Source organism: Tachyglossus aculeatus, chromosome 10 (assembly GCF_015852505.1).
Source record: "Tachyglossus aculeatus isolate mTacAcu1 chromosome 10, mTacAcu1.pri, whole genome shotgun sequence".
Lineage (NCBI taxonomy): Eukaryota > Metazoa > Chordata > Mammalia > Monotremata > Tachyglossidae > Tachyglossus > Tachyglossus aculeatus.
The window spans coordinates 31334695-31355749 of NC_052075.1; the positions used below are offsets into that span (position 1 = coordinate 31334695).

Consider the following 21055-nt stretch of genomic DNA (forward strand, 5'->3'; position numbering starts at 1 on the left):
AACAGGTATTGGATCTCCATTTTACAGATGGAGAAAGTGAGGCTTACAGAAGTTATTTCCCTGAGGTCACACAGTTGGCAAATGATAGAGAGGTGATTAGAATTCATGTCTTCTGCCTCTCAGGCCTGTGCTCTTTCCACTAGACATGCTGCTTTTCTTGCTTCAAATTTCTTGACCCAGCTTCCTTCCCAGCTTTCCCGTCCCTAGTATTCATTCATTCATTCAGTTCATTCAATCATATTTATTGAGAGCTTACTGTGTGCAGAGCACTGTACTAAGCACTTGGGAAATACAAATCGGCAACATATAGAGACGATCCCTACCCAACAACAGGCTCACAATCTAGAAGGGAAAGACAGACAGCAAAACAAAACAAGTAGATAGGTGTCAATACCATCAGAATAAAAAGAACTATAGCTATATACACATCATTAATAACATAAATATAGTAAATATGTACAAATAAAATAGAGTAATAAATATGTCAAAATATATGCAAGTGCTGTGGGGAGGGGAAGGGGGTAGGGAGGAGGGAGTAGGGGTGATGGGAAGGGGAGGAGGAGCGGGAAAAGGGGGGACTCAGTCTGGGAAGGCCTCCTGGAGGAGGTGAGCTCTCAATAGGGCTTTGAAGTGAGGAAGAGAGCTAGTTTGGCAGATGTGTGGAGGGAGGGCATTCCAGGCCAGAGGAAGGACGTGGGCTAGAGGGCAATGACGGGACAGGTGAGGATGAGGCACAGTGAGGAGGTTAGCGGCAGAGGAGCGGAGTGTATGGCCTGGGATGTAGAAGGAGAGAAGGTGAGGTAGGAGAGGGCAAGGTGATGGAGAGACTTGAAGCCATGAGTGATGAGTTTTTGCTTGATTTGAAGGGTGACAGGCAACCACTGGAGATTTTTGAGGAGGGGAGTGACATGCAGCGTGGCTCAGTGGAAAAAGCCCGGGCTTTGGAGTCAGAGGTCATGGGTTTAAATCCCGGCTCCGCCAACTGTCAGCTGTGTGACTTTGGGCAAGTCACTTAACTTCTCTGTGCCTCAGTTACCTCATCTGTAAAATGGGGATTAAAACTGTGAGCCCCCCGTGGGACAACCTGTCACCTTGTAACCTCCCCAGCGCTTAGAACAGTGCTTTGCACATAGTAAGCGCTTAGCAAATACCATCATCATTATTATTATTATGCCCAGAGCGTTTCTGTACAGCGATAATCGGGGCAGCAGAGTGAAGTATAGACCGAAGCGGGGAGAGAAGAGGTGCTGGCACCTATCTCTCAGTGTTACCATGGTGGGGGTCTGACTGATGCTCCTCCACCCAGTCAAGCTCCCAAGGCAGGGTTCTGCTCAACCACACTTCCATCATTCCAGGGAAATTAACTACTGGAAGCTACCTGCTTGCTGCTGAGGGATTCATCAGCCCCAGTGGGCCCAGGGGCTTTAATAATTGGTATTGAGACAGGTTCAATTCCATTTAGAAGTGGGAGGCTGGCATTTGGAGACAGTCATCATGTAGACATTTCATTTCAGACAATATGTTTCTCCGCCTAAAAGAGAGTCAGGTCACCTCCATGCCTGCCTAGGGGAAGTGTGTGCTGTCAACAGGGCTGGGTAATAATAATAATAATGATAGTGAAGGCATTTATTAAGCACTTACTATGTGCAAAGCACTGTTCTAAGCACTGGGGAGGTTACAAGGTGATCAGGTTGTCCCACGGGGGGCTCACAGTCTTAATCCCCATTTTGCAGATGAGGTAACTGAGGCACAGAGAAGTTAAGTGACTTGCCCAAAGTCACACAGCTGACAATTGGTGGAGCTGAGGTCTGAACCCATGACCTCTGACTCCAAAGCCCGGGCTCTTTCCACTGAGCCACGCTGCTTCTCCAAGGGCTCACACCCAGGGCCTTGGACTCAAGAAGGCCCACTGAGATTCAGAAGTTCCGACCCCCAAAATTACATTATTTATGTCAGGAAGTGGTGCTAAAGTACTGCCAAATGAGGTGCTAACACTGTGCATGCTTCCACTGCCAACATCCACCTCCCACCTTCACTTCCTGCCTCCAACCAAAGCTAGCTGTTGTTTGTCGTCTTCCACCCACACCACGCCCCTGTCATCTCTGCTAGCCTTTCCCAGCCTGCTATTGCAGCTCAGAGTTTTTGTCTCCAGCTGATAAAGTACTTTGTGCCATAGTAGAGGGGTGTGTGTATGTGTGCATTTTCAGAAGGGTTTTGAAGCTGGGAAGATCTGTGGTTTATGGGATTTGAAGGGAAAACAAGCTGTAGTCAGGGTGGAGAACCAGGGTGCAATGAGAAGCAGCATGGCTCAGTGGAAAGAACCCGGGCTTTGGAGTCAGAGGTCATGGGTTCAAATCCTGGCTCCACCAACTGTCAGCTGTGTGACTTTGGGCAAGTCACCTAACTTCTCTGTGCCTCAGTTACCTCATCTGTAAAATGGGGATTAAGTCTGTGATCCCCCCATGGGACATTCTGATCACCGTGTAACCTCCCCATTGCTTAGAACAGAGCTTTGCACATAGTAAACTCTTAATAAATACCATTATTATTATTATTATTATTATTAATGATGCAATCCCACCATGCCACGTGGATGCCACCATGCAGCAGTGCATGTTATTATCATCTGTACCATAGGTCATATGGAAGCCTTACAAGATGACTAAACCCCAGTCCTGAGCTTCCATAAACATAGCCCTGGCTCTCAAACAACAAGAAAGTCCTCTGTTCAGTCATTCATTCAATCCTATTTATTGAGTGCCTACTGTGTGCAGAACACTGTACTAAGCGCTTGGAAAGTACAAGCTGACATCATATAGAGACAGTCCCTACCCAACAACGGGCTCACAGTCCAGAAGGGGGAGACAGACAACAAAACAAAACAAGTAGACAGGTGTCAAAACTGTCAGAATAAATAGAATTATAGCTATATACACATCATTAATAAAATAGAGTAGTAAATATGTACAAGTAAAACAAATAAAGTAATAAATATGTACAAATATATATAGCTTGTGGGGGTGGGAGAGAACAGATCTGCCCCCCTGCCTCACTATTGGCTTTCAGACACTCAATCAGCTCTTCTCATCCTACCTTACCTCATTGGTTTCAAGCGCTTAGAACAGTGCTCTGCACTCAGTAAGCGCTCAGTAAATACGATTGAATGAATATTATAACCCAACACACACACACACTTCACTCTAACATCAACTGTACCTTGATCTCATCTCTCACACTCCCAGCCCTTTCCCCACTTCCTCTCTCAGACCCAGAACTCCCTCCCGCTTCATGTCCGACAGACCACCACTCTCTCCACCTTTAAATCCCTAATAAAATCACATCTCTTCCAAGAGACCTTTCCCAAGTCCTCATTCCCCTACTTACCCTCCCTTGGGCACTGCCTATTCACTTGGGCTTGGATCAGTGAAACCTTGATATTCACTCTAGTCTCAGCCCCAAAGCATTTAGGCAAATATGCTTACATACTGCTATTTCCCCTATCTGTATTTATTTTAATATCCATCTCCCCCTTGAGACTATAAGCTCCTTGTGGACAAAGATCAAGTCTACCAATTCTATTGTACTGCAGTAATAATAATAATAATAATAATGATGGCATTTATTAAGTGCTTACTATGTGCAAAGCACTGTTCTAAGTGCTGGGGAGGTTACAAGGTGATCAGGTTGTCCCACAGGGGGCTCACAGTCTTAGTCCCCATTTTATAGATGAGGGAACTGAGCCACAGAGAAGTGAACTGACTTGCCCAAAGTCACACAGCTGACAATTGGCAGAGCCGGGATTTGAATCCATGACCTCTGACTCCAAAGCCCAGGCTCTTTCCACTGAGCCATGCTACTTCTCACAGAGATCCTGGGGTGGGGTGGGAAACCCTCTCATCATCATCAATCATATTTATTGAGCGCTTACTGTGTGCAGAGCACTGTACTAAGCGCTTAAGCAAACACTAAGTATGGTACTTTGCACACAGCCAATGCTCAATAAATGCCATGAACTGGTTGGTTGATTACCTTCAGTGGTAGGAATGCTAAATCAAGTCCTGGATCTGCATATGGTTCTTTTTTTATGGTATTTTTTAAGCCGTTACTATGTGGCAGGCATTGTACTAAGCACTGGAGTAGATACAAGCTAATCAGCTTGGACAAAGTCCACATAGGGCTCACAATCTTAATCCCCATTTTACAGATGAGGGAACTGAGGCCTAGAGAAGTTAAGCGACTTGCCCAAGGTCACACAGCAGAGAAGTGGCAGAGCTGGAATTAGAACCCAGGTCCTTCTGACTGCCGGGGCCCTGTTCTATCCACTAGACCACACTGCTTCTTGCTGGTTCTGAGGGAGTATGGATGCTTTATGGGGGCAACATCAAGGAGGGGTTGAGTGGCCACTGTTACACTCAACTCCAATTCATCTCTCAGTGCTGTAGGGGATGGAGTAGGTGGTTGCCCATGCTGTGACATTTCAGTTTAGGTGGTTGCGCGGCTATGTCATGGAAGGGGGAAATTGCTTTCCCTCCTATCCCCTTGGAGGCAGGGGCTCTGCTATGGGGAGTCCTGGTTGAAAGAACTGGGTTTGATGTGGTAGACGAGACACCACTCAAGAGAAGAAGCTGGACCATTGATCTCATATGGGTCACGGTGAATATGAAAGACATTAACTCTCCCAAGTATATTCAAGTGTTTCATCACCTGCTTAATCAGGTTACAAAATAAGGAGGAAGACCACTTCAACCTCAGTGATTCGAGTATATGTTCAAGATACTGGTGCGCAAACATTAACCCTGGAAAAGTAATTTATGAAAATTAGCTGGAGATATCCAAACTATCCCTCGATGCCAGTATGGTATCTATTCTTTACATAAAACATTGAATTATCTGATCATTCATTCATTCAATCATATTTATTGAGCGCTAACTGTGTGCAGAGCACTGTACTAAGTGCTTGGGAAGTACAAGTCGGCAACATATAGATGGTCTCTACCCAACAACGGGCTCACAGTCTAGAAGGGAGAGACAGACAAAACAAAACATGTAGAATAAATAGAATTATAGCTTTATGCACATCATTAACAAAATAAATAGAGTAGTAAATATGTACAAATAAAATAAATAGAGTAATACATCTGTACAAATGTATATAAGTGCTGTGGGAAGGGGAAGGAGGTAGGGCAGAGGCGGAGAATGGGGAGGAAGAGAGGAAAAAGGGGGCTCAGTCTGGGAAGGCATCCTGGAGGTGGTGAGCTCTCAGTAGGGCTATGAAGGGAGGAAGAGAGCTTGTTTGGCAGATGTGTGGAGGGAGGGCATTTCAGGCCAGGGGAAGGCCAGGGGAAGGGAGTCGACGGCAGGACAGGCGAGAACGAGGCACAGTGAGGAGGTTAGCGGCAGAGGAGCGGCGGATGCGGTCTGGGCTGTGGGAGAGAAGGGAGGTGAGGTAGGAGGGGGCGAGGGGATGGACAGCCTTGAAGCCGAGAGTGAGGAGTTTTTGCTTGATTCGTAGGTTGACAGGCAACCACTGGACATTTTTGAGGAGGGGAGTGACATGCCCAGTGCATTTCTGTATAAAGATAATCCAGGCAGCATATTTAAGTATAGACTGAAGCAGGAAGAGACAGGAGGATGGGAGATCAGCGTGGAGGCTAATCACTAACTGCTGGTCAGGAGAAAAATGATTGTCCGAGATCTGCAGCTGTCTGGGGAGAAGAATGACCAGTGAAGAGACCTCCCATGACTAGAAACTGCTTTCCTGCTAGTACAGAGAAACTGGGTTGAAATGACCCAGGTGAAAATAATTTGCAAGAAAAAAAAAAACCTTTCCTGGAATAAGCACCTTAAGAGATAAAGTCTTATTTGGAAACTGCATTAACAACCACTACATTCAATCCATAGCATAATTGATCATTTACTGGGTGGAAAGCACTGTACTAAGTGCTTGGAAAACCCTGACTTCTGCATTACAGATCATCGGTGTCAGACAATTAGTATTGTCTACGTCGGATAAATCTCATTGTTGACTTGTGATGTACTATTTCCCTTTGCATTATTCCCAGGAGCAGGGTAAGAGGCTGGGAGGCAGGAGACTATGTAAAGAGGATGGAGGGAGTGCTACATTGGCCTTCTCCGGGGCCCTTGCTGCATTGTTCATTCATTCATTCAATTGTATTTATTGAGCGCTTACTGTGTGCAGAGCACTGTACTAAGCGCTTGGGAAGTACAAGTCAGCAACATATAGAGACGGTCCCTACCCAACAACCAGCTCACAGTCTAGAAGGGGGAGACAGACAATGAAACAAAACATGTAGACGGGTGTCAAAAACATCAGAATAAATAGAATTATAAATAGAATAATAGAATTATAGCATTAGTGCTTACATTACCAATGCTCAGCTCTTTGGAAATGCAGGTCACTTCCCAGGAGGCAAAGCAGCATCTCTGTGCTATGCACAGCCCCGGGCTGCTTGGAGGGCAGTACCATTTACATGTGCAAGGAGGGTAGATTGGCAGTGGAGTCAGGGATCACCACCCGTGACAATCCTGGTGTCAATGGAAAGGCAGCCGGACATGCCCCGTGTCCTCCCTGCTCACCGATACACCCTTGGGGTCAATTAACATAGGCCTGCAGTGACCAGAGTCCTTGAGCGCCATGATTTTTTTGTTGGTGGGGAATTTGGGGGGCTGCTAGGGCATTGGCATGGCCTCTGGGGGTGGCCAGATCATGGCTGCTGGGCCCTTGGGGGACACAGCACAGGTAAAGCTGGACGCTGGTTTGGAATCTCTAAAGGGAGCTGGATAGTCTTCCATTCTGACCTATCCCCATCCCCTCCGATCCCCTGCCTTTTGGGGTGCAGGCAGTAGGCTGCCTGGGTTCCTGTTCCCATCGCAATCACTTATCCATCTGTCAGTCAGTCATGTTTATGAAGCACTTAATGGGTGCAGAGCACTGTACTAAGTGCCCAGGAGAACAATATAACAGATGCATTCCCTGCCGCAGTGAGCTTACAGTCTGGAGGGGGAGACAGACATTAACATAAATGAATAAAATTACAGTTATGTACATGAGTGTTGTGGGGCTGAGAGTGGGGATGATGCAGAAGGGTGAGGCAGAAGGGAGGGAAGAAGAAGAAAGGAGGGCTTAGTCAGAGAAAGCCTCTTGGAGGTGATGTGCCTTCACTAAGGCTTGGAAGGAGGGGAGAGTAATTGTCTGTCAGATATGAAAAGGGAGGGCAATCCCGGCTAGCGGCAGGAAACAGAAGCAGTGCTTCTCGAGAAGCAGTGTGGCTCAGTGGAAAGAGCACAGGCTTGGGAGTCAAAGGTCATGGTTTCTAATTCTGGCTCTGTAAATTGTCAGCTGTGTGACTTTGAGCAAGTCACTTAACTTCTCTGTGCCCCAGTTCCCTCATCTATAAAGTGGGGATGAAGACTGTGAGCCCCATGTGGGACAATCTGATCACCTTGTATCTCCCTTAGCACTTAGAACAGTGCTTTGCACATAGAAAGCGCTTAAAAATACCATCATTATTATTATGTGCCATGATGCAGAGGTCACGTCTGCTCTGCTGCATTTTGCGTGATGCTACTCTGGTGGTCGTATGCTGCCTAAGAAGAGGGAGGACAGTGAGGCACAGAGAAGTACAGGGATTTGCCCAAGGTCACACGGCAGGCAAATGGGGGGACTAGAACCTGGGTCTCTTGACTCCTAGCCCCGGGTACTTGTGTGGTCCCATAGGGAGTCTGCTCCGTGGCAACTCTGGCAACTCCCCCTTCTAGACTATGAGCCCATTGTTGGGTAGGGACCGGCTCTATATGTTGCCGATTTGTACTTCCCAAGTGCTTAGTACAGTGCTCTGCACACAGTAAGTGCTCAATAAATACGATTGAATGAATTAATGAATGTGGTGGTGAATGGGCAACCACTGGAGGTTCTTGAGGTGTGGGGTAATGTGGCCTAAATGTTTCTGTAGAAAAATGATCTGGCAGCAGAGGGAAGTATGGACTGAAGTAGGGAGAGACAGGAGGCAAGGAGGTCAGCAAGGAGGCTGATACAGTAAACAAGGTGGGATAGAGAGCCCAGAGCTGCTAAAATCCTTGGAGATGCAACAGGCCTCCCAGGGATCGTTTCCTGCCTTATTGAGTTATAGTACTGTTTCCTCCCAAGAGCAAGGGCCCCTAGCATGGTGCAAATCAAGGCCAGGAATGCTCACTGCTTTGAATGAATCACTGCTTTGATGCTCCCCAGTGACTGTCCCTTCTTCTCTTTCCTCCACCTGTTTCCTCTTCTGCCTCCTCTTTTCCCCCCAACCCTGAGGCCTCCAGGAGTTGTGTTGGGATTTCCAGCCCTTGCACCTCAGGAGATCACCTCTTCAGGCCCACAGCTCTAACCATGCTGACTGGGCATGGTTGGAGGGATTGGAACAAACGTGTTGGCTCTGTGGCTATCCAAGGCATCAGGACCGACTGTGAAGTGGTTTTGAGCAGCAGCGTGGCTCAGTGGAAAGAGCACAGGCTTGGGAGTCAAAGGTCATGGGTTCAAATTCCTGCTCCACCGCTTGTCAGCTGTGTGACTTTGGGCAAGTCACTTAACTTCTCTCTGCCTGTTACCTCATCTGTAAAATGGGGATTAAGATTGTGAGCCCCACACAGGACAACCTAATCACCTTGTATCCTCCCCAGTGCTTAGAACAGTGCTTTGCACATAGTAAGCGCTTAACAAATACCAAAATTATTATTATTATTATTATTATTTTATAGCAGGGCCAGGTGAAGGGCTTCCCAGAGTTGCTCACAGTCCCCAAATTGGGCAAGCCGGTATCCCTTGGGGATTCCAGCTGCTGGACAAGCAGCCCTGAGTGACACGTGTTCACATTCTGCATCTGTGTCATTCTGAGATTTGTGCCACACCCCACGGTGTAGCATCTGCTCCCGCCACCCTGCATTTTGCCCGGGGAGATTTCTGGCCATCGACCTAGGACTGCATCAAACCAGTTCCCTCTGGGCTCTCAGAAAAGATTTCACCTGGGGGCTGAACATCTTTGCCTTCTGGAGTCTGAACTCAGCTCCCCTCCCACACATCCTCCCTGCTCTGGCATTGTCATTATTTTGAGAAAGCCGGTGGGTTCTGCTAGCAATTTGTTTTTGGTAGATTTGGGCAGCTTCCCCTTGATGATTCCCCTGCCTGGAGGTAGCTACAGATTTTTCTCTTGTTCTCTTTATTGAAGACAAATACACGAACCTCAGTGCTTTTAAAATTCATTCCAGAAAAGGATTCAGTCGTTCCTGGTTTTCTGACTTTCCCCATTTTACATGTTTTTCCATAAATAAGGGTAATCTGTGTAGTCTGTTAGGATGAATAGCATTGACACTGTTTTTCTGTGCACCAGGGAATAGTCTCCTTTTTCTGGTTATGGTGCATTTTTCCTCTCCCTCCCTATACCACGCAAGAGACCTCTATTTCCTCAGCCTCATCATCCTAATCTGATGCGAGGCTCCACCCACTCCCTATCCCGGCCTCCTCTCAGATGGAAGGCAGTGAAAAGAGCCAAGGGGCAAGCAGAGCGGGGCGGGGGGAAATGCCTTCTCCCAGGTATTGCCATTAGTGAGGGGGCTCCTGAGGCAGAGCATGCTACCACCATTTGCGGCCCTAACGATGATCAGACTTTCTTTCTTCATTTTCTCTTACCAAAGGAAGACCAGTTTGGACAGCTGGTGCTCCAGCCTGCTCGTCAGAGGATCGTTCGTTCATTCTATCCTCTTGGCCATCCTTAGTGGCTGTGTCTCATTTAATCCTGTTTTTCCTTTTATTCTATCTGGGTCATTTTGGTGTTTCTGTGAACTCTCCCTGCAGTTGGCAGCCTCCTCTTCCTCCCCTGGCCCTGCTGTACCCCTCTGATGCCTGCCCTGTTCAGCTTGGGTGCCTTTCTATGCCTGTAGAACACTGAACTAACCCTTCATTAAATCAGCGTTTCTTCTTGCTCCACACATGCTCTACCTATCAGTCAATCAGTGGTATTTATTGAGCACCCACTGTGTGCAGAACCCTGCACTAAGCGTTTGGGAGCATACAATACTACAGCACTGATAGATACGATCCCTGTCCTCAGGACCTTACAGCCTAGAGGGGGTGACAGTCATTAAAATCAATTACAGAGAGGGAAAATGGCAGAGTACAAGGAGTCTGACTCTCCAGGAGAGACTTAAACCCAATGCCCTAGTTCCTGGAAACATGCCACCTTATCAGTATTTCTTCCTAATGATCCCAGGAGAAGTTTTGGTGAGCTGGCAGAGCACTCTCATCTCCCTGCCAGGACCATTGATGTTGCCCTTTTCTAGAAGATTGGTCCCAGGAGGTTGCTATGGCTTAGCCAGACCCTCCAAGCCCTTGTCAACCTAAACGTACCCCTGGGGCATCCCAGGAACCAGATTCAGGGACCCTGAAAAGGTCTGGGAAAGAACCTTGGCTCTGGGATGAATCTGAGGAGCTCCTCCTTACTCACGTCAGGGGTCCTCACCTAGGTATCCTCTAGCATCCCAGGAGAGGATACCTGAGCTGCCCATCCCTGAAGGATGTCTTGGCAAAGGTACACAGGAACTCATCCTGGCTGGGGCCAATTAAGTGCTGGGATCACCACCTACCTGCAGGAACCACCCATGGATCCCAGAGAACTGTGGGAGCCTACATTGATGCTGGGAGCTTTCTTGCTCACAGTTAAGTCGGGGAACCGAGTCACAGGCGATGAACGTCTTGCTGGGTAGAATGGGGCTCTTTGTGGGTCACATAAATATGGTGTTCATAAGCCTTCTGTTCTCTTTCCCAAATTTGGATCCAAAGTTCAGAACAGACTCCATTTCTCTTGAAATCTCCTTGACCCCTATTCCACTCATTTCTTTCCTTTCTGTCATTAGCCGATCGATGGCAATAAAGCTCCAGTAGTGAGGAAACTGTGGTAGAAGCCAAAGTAATTGGAGAGTCATATGAATTTGAATCATAACCCAGATTCAACTTCCTGATGGCTCCACTTTGCTCTTGAGCCAACACTGAATTATTTTTATGAAGTTTGGGTTAAGCCTCTAGAATTGCTTTGGAGTTAAAAGAAGTGTTGGAAAAAAAATAAGTAACTTTTCGTTTATAGCAATTGGCCCTTTTCCCTTTAGTAGAACTCAAGGATGGCCACCAAAAAGGATTTCTGATTTTATATGTGACTAGACCTTTATTAATACCTGTCTCTGTCTTAAGTCTGAAAGAAAAGAAAGTAGTGATCACTCTGACAAACTTCTCAGATTTCAATGTTGTTTAAAGTAGCCTTCTATGGTATAACAGCTCTTAACCTTATTGCTGAGAAATCTAACCAGCCTCTTTTTCTGATACAAGAGAACAGAAAACTCAGTAGACTTACAGTGGTGGTTAGATGAGATTTGTGAAAGATTATGCCCTCCACAGTTTCAAACTAGCTGAGTGGTACCTCTCTTGATGTTTCAGTGAGATCGTCATGCTAAGGCCCACTAATGTGGTTGATGTGTTTTGTTTTTCCATTTTCCAAGAAAGTCAAATGCAAGGGTGACCCACTATGGGTAGGGTGGGTAGGGCAGCTAGCATGTGGGATTTGGGAAGTGGGATTGCGTTCTTCCATTATGGAAGCTGGGTAGGAGAGAGGGGAGCACAGGAGCAAGGGATAAAGAAGCCCTCGGTTGTACAAGGAGGAATTTCCACCCCTATAACGTAGCCCTAATAGAGATGGTGATGGTGACTGTATTTGAGTATTACCTTTACCTGAAGAATATTGACAGGAGTTGCAATTACAAAATAAAGATACATAACTGAATTGTCAAAAGGGCATAATATTGGTGCTTTGAACAGAATAACAAGTGGCAAGTCAGGAGCAAACATGACATTAAGGAGGTTAGAAAAGTGTATAAGGAGTACCTTATAAAGGATTCACCAATAATGAAATATTCTCCATCTTCCGTTTAAAGTTGGAAGCTGGTTAGGAATTCAGTGGGGCTTCCTGATGACTGTGGTGTGAAAGGTGTATTTAGAAATAAAAAGGAATAGAAATGAGACTCAGTGAATTATTTAGCTCAGTCTTAGCAGAAAAAAACTATAGAGAGAATCATAGTTCCCAACTTTTTTTATTAGTGGATTGAACTGTGGTAAACCCACCAGACATTTAAAGCAATTTAACTAGATATAAACAAACCCCCAAGATAAACTAAAAGAAAAGGCTTTGAAGGAATTTAAAGGGGAAAGTTGCAGAACTTCTGGTATACTATCTTTACTACTACTACTACTAATAATAATGGCATTTATTAAGCGCTTACTATGTGCAAAGCATTGTTCTAAGTGCTGGGGAGGTTACAAGGTGATCGGATTGTGTCATGGGCGGCTCACAGTCTTAATCCCCATTTTACAGATGAGGTAAGTGAGGCCCAGAGAAGTTAAGTGATTTGCCCAAAATCACACAGCTGACAATTGATGGAGCTGGGATTTGAACCCATGACCTCTGACTCCAAAGCCCGTGCTGTTTCCACTGAGCCATGCTACTAATGGCCATTATGCTCATTCTCCTTCTTACATGGACTGTGATCCCCATGTGGAACAGGGACTATGTCCAACCTGATTAACTGTTATCTACCTCAGCATTTAGTACATTGCCTGAGCAGCATGACTCAGTGGAAAGAGCTCGGGCTTGGGAGTCAGAGGTCATGGGTTCTAATCCCAGCTCTGCCACTTGTCAGCTGTGTGACTTTGGGCAAGTCACTTCACTTCTCTGGACCTCAGTTCCATCATCTGTAAAATGGAGATGAAGACTGTAATCCCCATGTGGGACAACCTGATTACCTTGTATCACCCCCAGCGCTTAGAACAGTGCTAGACACATAGTAAGCACTTAACGAATGCCATCATCATCTTAGGAAATGCTGAAGAAATGTTACTATTATTATTATTATTGTTAATTTCAATGTAAGTCTCAACTCCAGAAATTATAGGTCAGTGAGTATCTAGAAAAACATAGCCTCTTGGGGGAAATACACCAATATGCTGGAGTTTTTTGTAAGGACTGGGAAATGTGTGAATTAAGGAAAAACCAAGGGACATAATTTGATTTCCAAAAGGCTTCTAACAAGGTTGCTTCTTCTAAAGTAAAAAAAAAGTGCAAAACGAAACAGTAGTTTTGGATTAAAGTAACGGGAAGCCAACAGAGCTTAAGAGACAGGGTGTTTTAAATGATTGATTCATGATGTTGTCTGTAAAATAGACTTGAGTGGAGGCAGGGAAGGCAATACATAGGTTATTACAAGTCAGCCTGGGAGTGAGGGGAGCTTGAATAAGGGTAGTGGCAGTAAGGGTGGAGAGAAAAATCCATCCCTGTTACAGAGGAAAAACTAGTAGGATTTATAGACAGATTGAATTTAGAGAGTCAAACGTTCAAGCCTGGAAGGACCCAAGGGAGGAGGTGTAGAGGTTGATGGGGAAGTTAAGAAGAGGAGAAGGTTTTAAAGGGAGGATGAGTTCAGTTTTAAACATCATGACCTATTCCAAAGGGCTGAAGATGGGGATTTGGAAGTCAGTGGCAAAGAGGGGTGGCTGAGAGGGAATGACTAAGGGAAAAATAATCCAAACACAAACATCTGGCACGGAGCTCTGAATAGCATTGTAAAGTGTTCCTAAATCATCAGTCTAGTGAACAGAAGTCAATCAATCAATAGTATTTATTGAACACTTTCTCCATACAGAGTACTGTACTAAGTGCTTGGGAGAGTACAGTAAAATGGAGTTGGTAGACATATTCCCTGCTAACAGTCTAGTGGAGGAGGCAGAATGTAAAATAAATTTTGGAGAATACAGTAAAATAGAGTTGGTAGACATATTCCCTGAGAACAGTCTAGTGGAGGAGGCAGGATGTAAAATAAATTTTGGATGTATACCTAAGCACTATGGGGCTGAGGGTGGGGTGAATATCAAATGCTAAAAGGGTACAGATCCAAATGCATAGGTGATACAGAAGGGATAGCAAGTTGGGGAAATGAGGGCTTAGTCGGGGAAGGCGTGTTGGAGGAGATGGGATTTTAATATGGCTTTGAAGGTGGGGAGAATGGTTGCCTGTTGTATAGGAAGGGGGAAGGAGTCTTAAGCCAGAGGGAGGATGGGCAAGAGGTTGGCAGCAAGAGAGACAAGATTGAGATACAGTGAACAGGCTGCCATTAGAGGAGTGAAGCTTGTAGTAGTGAGGTAAAATAGGGATGGGTGAGTTGGTTGAGTGCTTTAAAGCCAATGGCAAGGAGTTTCTCTTTGATATGGAGATGGGTGGGCAACCACTGGAGGTTCTTGAGGAGTGGGGAGCCGTGGACTGAATGTTTTCTTAGAGAAATGATCCACGCAACAGAGTGACATAAAGACTGGAGTGGCGAGAGACAGGAGGCAGGGAGGTCAGCAAGGAGGCTTATGCAGTAGTCAAGACTGGATATGGTAAATTCTTTGATAAGCATAGTAGCAGTTTCTTTGGAGAGAAAGTGACAGATTTTAGCAATGTTTTGAAGGTAGAACCGACAGGAGTTGGTGGCATTGAATATGTAGCTTGAATTAGAGAGTTGAGTTGATGATAATGGCAAGGATATGGGCTTTTAAGACAGAGGATAGTGGTGTTGTCTACAGTGATGGGAATCAAATGGTACTCAGTAATTCTCAAACATCCTTAATAAATTCTGGGCATCATCAGGAAGGGGTGAGAAAAGATGAAAAACGTAACTGCTACTCTGTGGCATACCTGTATCTGAAATACTGTAACTCTGGTTACTGCATGCTAGGAAGGACATAATAGAGAGAAAGAGGTATACAGAAGAACAACTAAGATTTATCAGGGAGTTGGAGAAGTTTCTAAATGAAGACTGACCTTCAAATTTCACATCCAGTCTGTTGCTAAACACATTTTCCAGATCCACTTTTGCTTCTCCATCCAACCAGCACCCCTCCTGGACCAAACACTCAGCATATCCTAGCTGCAAGACTGTCTCATTGGTTTCTCTGCCTCCAGACTCCCCTGTCTCCAGTCCATAATTCACTCTCCTTACTCAGATCATCTTTCTAAATAATATTTCTATACATAACTCCCCATTCCTTGGAAACTCCCCAGGGTTACCCATTCATCCTCATGACAAACAAAAACTCTGTACCATTGGTTTTATGGCACTTCATCGCCTCTTGCCTGCACACCTATTTGCTCTCTTCTCCTCCCACACCCAGCTGCACTCTCTGAACTTCCCAATCTCTTCTTATCATTGTGCTGTATTGGTAACTCTCCGGCCTCTCCCCTGTCAAGAACTCTCTCCCCATGAAAAGCCACCAAATCACACTGTCCCCATTTTTGAAACACTTTGAAAACCCTTCCCCCTCCCAAAGGGTTTTCCTGATTCATTTTTCTTCTCCCTCTGTCCCATCCTTAATATTTTTGTATCATTTTAGCACTTTGGTACACACCATTTTACACACTACTATTTTTTTTTAATTTGTAATTTCTATTCTGTGTGTCTTCCAGTAGTGCCTACTCCTTGGACATGATGGAGAAAGCCCAAGAGTGTCCAATCAGGGATGAAATGTCCCAAAATGGTAGCTTTCATATATCTTAGTACTTTGAAGTTCTCCATCTCCCTAAAAATTACTACTCCCCTTTTCACCCCCGTGTTCAGAATGAAATGTTGGCACCTCTGCTTTCTCCCCAGCTACGTTGTAAGCCTCTTATGGGTTGGAATTGTGTCTTTTTCTTCTTTTTCTATGGTACTCCACAAGCACTTAGTATAGTGCTCTGCACACAGTAGCCATTCAATAAATACTTCTGATTAATTTGATAATATATTAGGACTCTTCTGGGAAGACAAAGGTTGAGGGGAATCGTGTTCAAAATCTGCAAAATCACAATGGGTGCATTCATTCACTCATTCATTCAATCATATTTATTGTGCGCTTACTGTGTGCAGAGCACTGTACTAAGCACTTGGGAAGTACAAGTTGGAGCAGAAAGCACAAACACTGCTTTTGATAAATAAGAGGGAGAGCACTTAATGTGTTGCCTTAAAACCAATTTTTAAGAATTATTGCATGATATTGTGAGGAAAGGTGAACAACTGGAGGTTTTTAAGGAGTGGGAGACAGAGAGATCAGAGAGGCAGCTAATGCACTAATCAAGGCCGGATATGGCAAGTGCCTGGACTAGTCGTAGTGGTTATTTGCATGGAGAGGAAGGGATGAATCCTGGAAATGATGGGAGAAAAGAACCCAACAGGATTTGTGACTGAATATGGGTGTTGAGAGGGAAGAATCAAGGATAATGTCACAGTTATCGGCTTGAGAGCCTGGGAAGGTAATGGTGGTATTGGTTCTTGTGGGAAAATTAGGTGGGGGAGAGGATCCAGTAGGAAGATGAGGAGTTCAGCCACACAATTTCTCCAAGCATCAACTCGAAGAGATGGAGCCCTGGTCTACTTTATGGTTAAAATTGAAACCATCAGGAATGAACTTCTCAATCACCCCTTCCACACCCTACAACCACCCCTGCCTATTTCTCCTGCTTCTCAGCTGTTTTTCAAGCGGCAGTCTTTTACCTTTTCTCTAAATCCACTTTCTCTAATTGTGCCTCTAATCCTGTCACCTCTCATCTCCTACCTCTCTAGTCACTCTTTCCAAGTTTTCCTTGCAAATTCCTCTTCTGCCTCCCATCCTCTTACTGTGAGAGTTTGGTAAGGCTCAGTTCTGGGTCCCCTACTCCTCTTCCTCTAAACTTACTCTCTTAAGTCTCTCATGTAGATAATTCCCAAATCTACCCCTCTAGTCCTGACTTCTAATCTATTCTATAGTCTACAATCCCTCCTGCCTCCATCTGGATGTCCTACTGGCCCTTCAAAGTCAATATTATAAAGCAGAAATATTCATCTTTCCCTCTCAATCAGCTTCTTCTCCATCTTTCCCACCTCCTTCAATAGCACCACCCTCCCTGCCCTATAAACCCACAAACTCAGTGTTAAACTGCAACATCTTGCTATCATTTGATTCTCACATTGAAACTACTGCCAAATTGTGCCAGGTTTCCTTATACATCTCCCAAACCACCCCCTTCCTCTCCAATAGTTAAATCTATGGTCTAAGCTCTAGTCGTATTGTGATTAGACTATTGCATTAGCCTCCACACTGACCTCCCTGCCTCCAGTCTCTGACCCTTCCAATCTATACCACACCCGTGAATTGTACTCTTGAAGCAGCATGGCCTAATGGATAGAGCACGAGCCTGGGAATCAGAAAGACCTGGGTTCTAATTCCAGCTCCACATCTTGTCTTCTGTGTGACTTTGGACACTTCACTTTACTTCTCTGTGTCTGTTACCTCATCTGTAAAATGAAAATTAAGATTGTGAGCCCCATCGGTCTCACCTTCACAATGTCGCTAAAATCTGCCCATTCTTCTCCATCCAAACTTCTACCATGTCAATACAATCACTCATCTTATCCCTCCTGCATTACTGCATCAGCCTCCTTGCTGATCTCCCAGCTTCCTGTCTCTCCCCACTCCAGTTCATACTTCACTCTGCTGCCTGCATAATTTTTCTACAAAAACATTCAGGACATATCACCCTGCTCCTCAAAAAACTCCAGTGGTTGCCCATCCACCTCTGCATCAAACAAAAACTCCTCACCATTGGCTTTAAATCACTCCACCACCTTGCCACCTCCTACCTCACCTAGATAGTTTCCTAGAGAAGCAGCATGGCCCAGTGGAAAGAGCCCGGGCTTTGGAGTCAGAGGTCATGGGTTCAAATCCCAGCTCCACCAATTGTCAGTTGTGCGACTTCGGGCAAGTCACTTAACTTCTCTGTGCCTGTTACCTCATCTGTAAAATGGGGATTAAGACTGTGAGCCCCACATGGGACAACCTGATCACCTTGTATCCCCTCAGCACTTAAAACAGTGCTTTGTGCATAGTAAGCACTTAACAAATGCCATCATTATTATTATTATTACTACAAACCAGCCCACACACTTGGCTCCTCTAGTGCTAACCTTCTCACTGTGCCTCGGTCTCACCTGTCTCACCGCTGGCCCCTTGTCCATGTCCTGCCTCTGGCCTGGAATGTCCTTCCTCCTCAGATCTGACAGAAAATTACACTCCTCCCTTTCAAAGCCTTATTGAAGGCACATCTCTTCCATGAGGTCTTCCCTCCTTTCCTCTTCTCCCACTCCTTTCTGGGTCATCCTGACTTGCTCCCTTTGTTCTTCTCCCCTCCCAGCCCCATGGCACTTATGTATATATCTGTAACATTTATTTGTATTGATGTCTATCCCTCCCCCCTCTAGACTGTTAGCTCATGGTGGGCAGAGAATGTGTTTGTTTACTATTGTATTGTACTCTTCCAATTGCTTACTTAGTACAGTGCTCTGCACACAGTAAGCACTCAATAAATATGATTGAATGAATGAATGAATATAGGACAGCGCCTGTGTCCAGCCTGATTATCGTATTTCTAATGCAGCATTTAGAACAGTGCCTGGCATATAGTAAGCGCTTAACAAATACTTCAAAAAAGCATCCTTTGGCACACATTCCTCCACTCCTCAATAACCTCTACTGGCTTTGCATTTCCCTCCACATCAAGCAAAAACTCCTCATAATCAGCTTCAGTCTTTTTATTCAACTCACCCCAACTTTCATATCTGCTCTCATCTTTCACTATTCCCAGTCTTGTTCTCTTTGTTCCTTTCAAACTAACCTTCTCACTATACTTGGTTCTTCACTTTCCCATCTCCTTCCCTTCTGCAAGCTGTTTCCCCAGCTTGAAATTTTTGCCCTCCCTAAATCTAACAAACCAGAACCCTCTCCATATTCAAATCTGTTCTATAATCCCACCTCCTTCAACAAGCCTTCCCCTGTTTTCAGTGCATTCCCCTCTTCCCATCTCTAGCACTTAAATACTTATTTATGCCTATCCTCAGCACTTGAATGTATGTTTATTCAATATAATTCAAATTTATTTATTCTGATTATTTTATTTATAAATATGTTTAAGACTTTCTCCTCCGTTAGAGTGCAAAATCCTTTGGGGCAGGAAACATGTTACATCTTAATTTTGTACTTCCCAAGTACATAATAATAATCATTAAAATTTTATGTTAAGCACTTACTATGTGTCAAACACTGTTCTAAGTGCTGAGGTAAAGATAAGTTAATCAGGGAGGATAGGACACAGTCCTTGCTCAACATGAGGTTCAAATTCTAAGTAGGAGGCAGAACAGGTAATTAATCCCCATTTTACAGATGAGACAACTGAGGCACAGAGAAACTGACTTGCCCAAGGTCATACAACAGGCAGTTGGCAGGGCCAGTATTAGAACCCAGGTCCTCTGGCTTATTCATTCATTCAATCGTATTTATTGAGCACTTACTGTGTGCAGAGCACTGTACTAAGCGCTTGGGAAGTACAAGTTGGCAACATATAGAGACAGTCCCTACCCAACAGCGGGCTCACAGTCTAGAAGGGGGAGACAGACAACAAAACAAAACATATTAATGCTCTTTTCAGTAGGTCACACTGATCCTCAGGCCATGCTGCTTCTCATACATAGTATGTGCACTTCACTTGGTGGGTGTTCAAAAAATGCTCTTATCACAACCACTACTTCTACTACTTTTTTGAAGAAGCAGCATGGCTCAGTGGAAAGAGCCCGGGCTTTGGAGTCAGAGGTCATGGGTTCAAATCCTGCCTCCACCACTTGTCAGCTGTGTGACACTGGGCAAGTCACTTAACTTCTCTGTGCCTCAGTTACCTCATCTGTAAAATGGGGATTAAGATTGTGAGCCCCCCATGGGACATCCTGATCACCTTGTATCCTCCCCAGCACTTAGAACAGTGCTTTGCACATAGTAAGCACTTAACAAATGCCATCATTATTATTATTATTATTATAAAGAGCACGGGCTTTGGAGTCAGAGGTCATGGGTTCAAATCCCAGCTCTACCAATTGTCAGCTGTGTGACTTTGGGCAAGTCACTTAACTTCTCTGTGCCTCAGTTACCTCATCTGGAAAATGGGGATTAAAACTGTTAGCCCCACGAGGGACAATCTGATCACCTTTGTAACCTCCCCATCACTTAGAACAGTGTTTTGGCACATAGTAAGCGCTTAATAAATGCCATCATTATTATTACTACTTCTACCACCACCACTTCTAGGTTGCATTACGTTGTTTACAATCTCATATTCCAATCAATTTTATTATTTCTTTACAATATTCATGTTACTGATGCCACTGATGTTTTTGTAACATGGCCTGTTGGAAAAAGAGTAGCAGTAATAGTAAATTTATTAAGTGCTTACTTTGTACAAAGCACTTGCACAAAGCTCTGGAAGAGGATGCACAGGTGGGAATTAAACACGGCACCTGTCACTTGGGGATTTAAGATTTTAAGGGGAAAAGGGATTGGAGACAGACACATCCAGAGTGATTAATTATTAAAACACAGGAATCATTGAAAACTGGGCTCAAAATCTTGGTGGGCATGGAGGAGTCTGAGAGCGCATGGGAGCAGCTTTTCTCCCCAGCCTGATGGGCCTGGAACATGCTGAAAGTCAGAGGCTCTGGGTCTTAATCCCAGCTCTGCCACTGGCTTGTTGTGGGAACTTGGGAGAGTCACTTTACCTCTCCATGCCTCAGTTTCCTTATCTGTTAAATAAGGATACAATACTTGCTCTCCTTCCCCTTATATTGTGACACAGGGACTGTGTCTGATTTGATTATTTTGAATCTACCACAGCACTTGGAATACCGCTTGGCACATGGTAAGTGTGTAAGTGTCTAATACCCTTTTAATGTCCTTATTATTATTACTGTTATTATTATTATTATTGAGTACTTTTAATTTTAAAATGAATCATTTATCTTTGGAAAGGAAGGGAAATACTGACTTTTTTTCAATGAACAACAATATCTTTTACAGTAAAATACGAAGTTAAATAAGGAATAATGCAGAGTTAATGAGACCTGAACAATTTAATACACTGAATAAAAT

The 21055-nt window shown here is 44.7% G+C and overlaps 1 protein-coding gene across 1 annotated transcript in view; it reads left to right on the plus strand.

Moving 5' to 3' along the window:
* Nucleotides 1–21055, plus strand: part of IMMP2L (inner mitochondrial membrane peptidase subunit 2) — an 893637-nt gene that overhangs the window by 871132 nt on the left and 1450 nt on the right. The window lies entirely within an intron of this gene.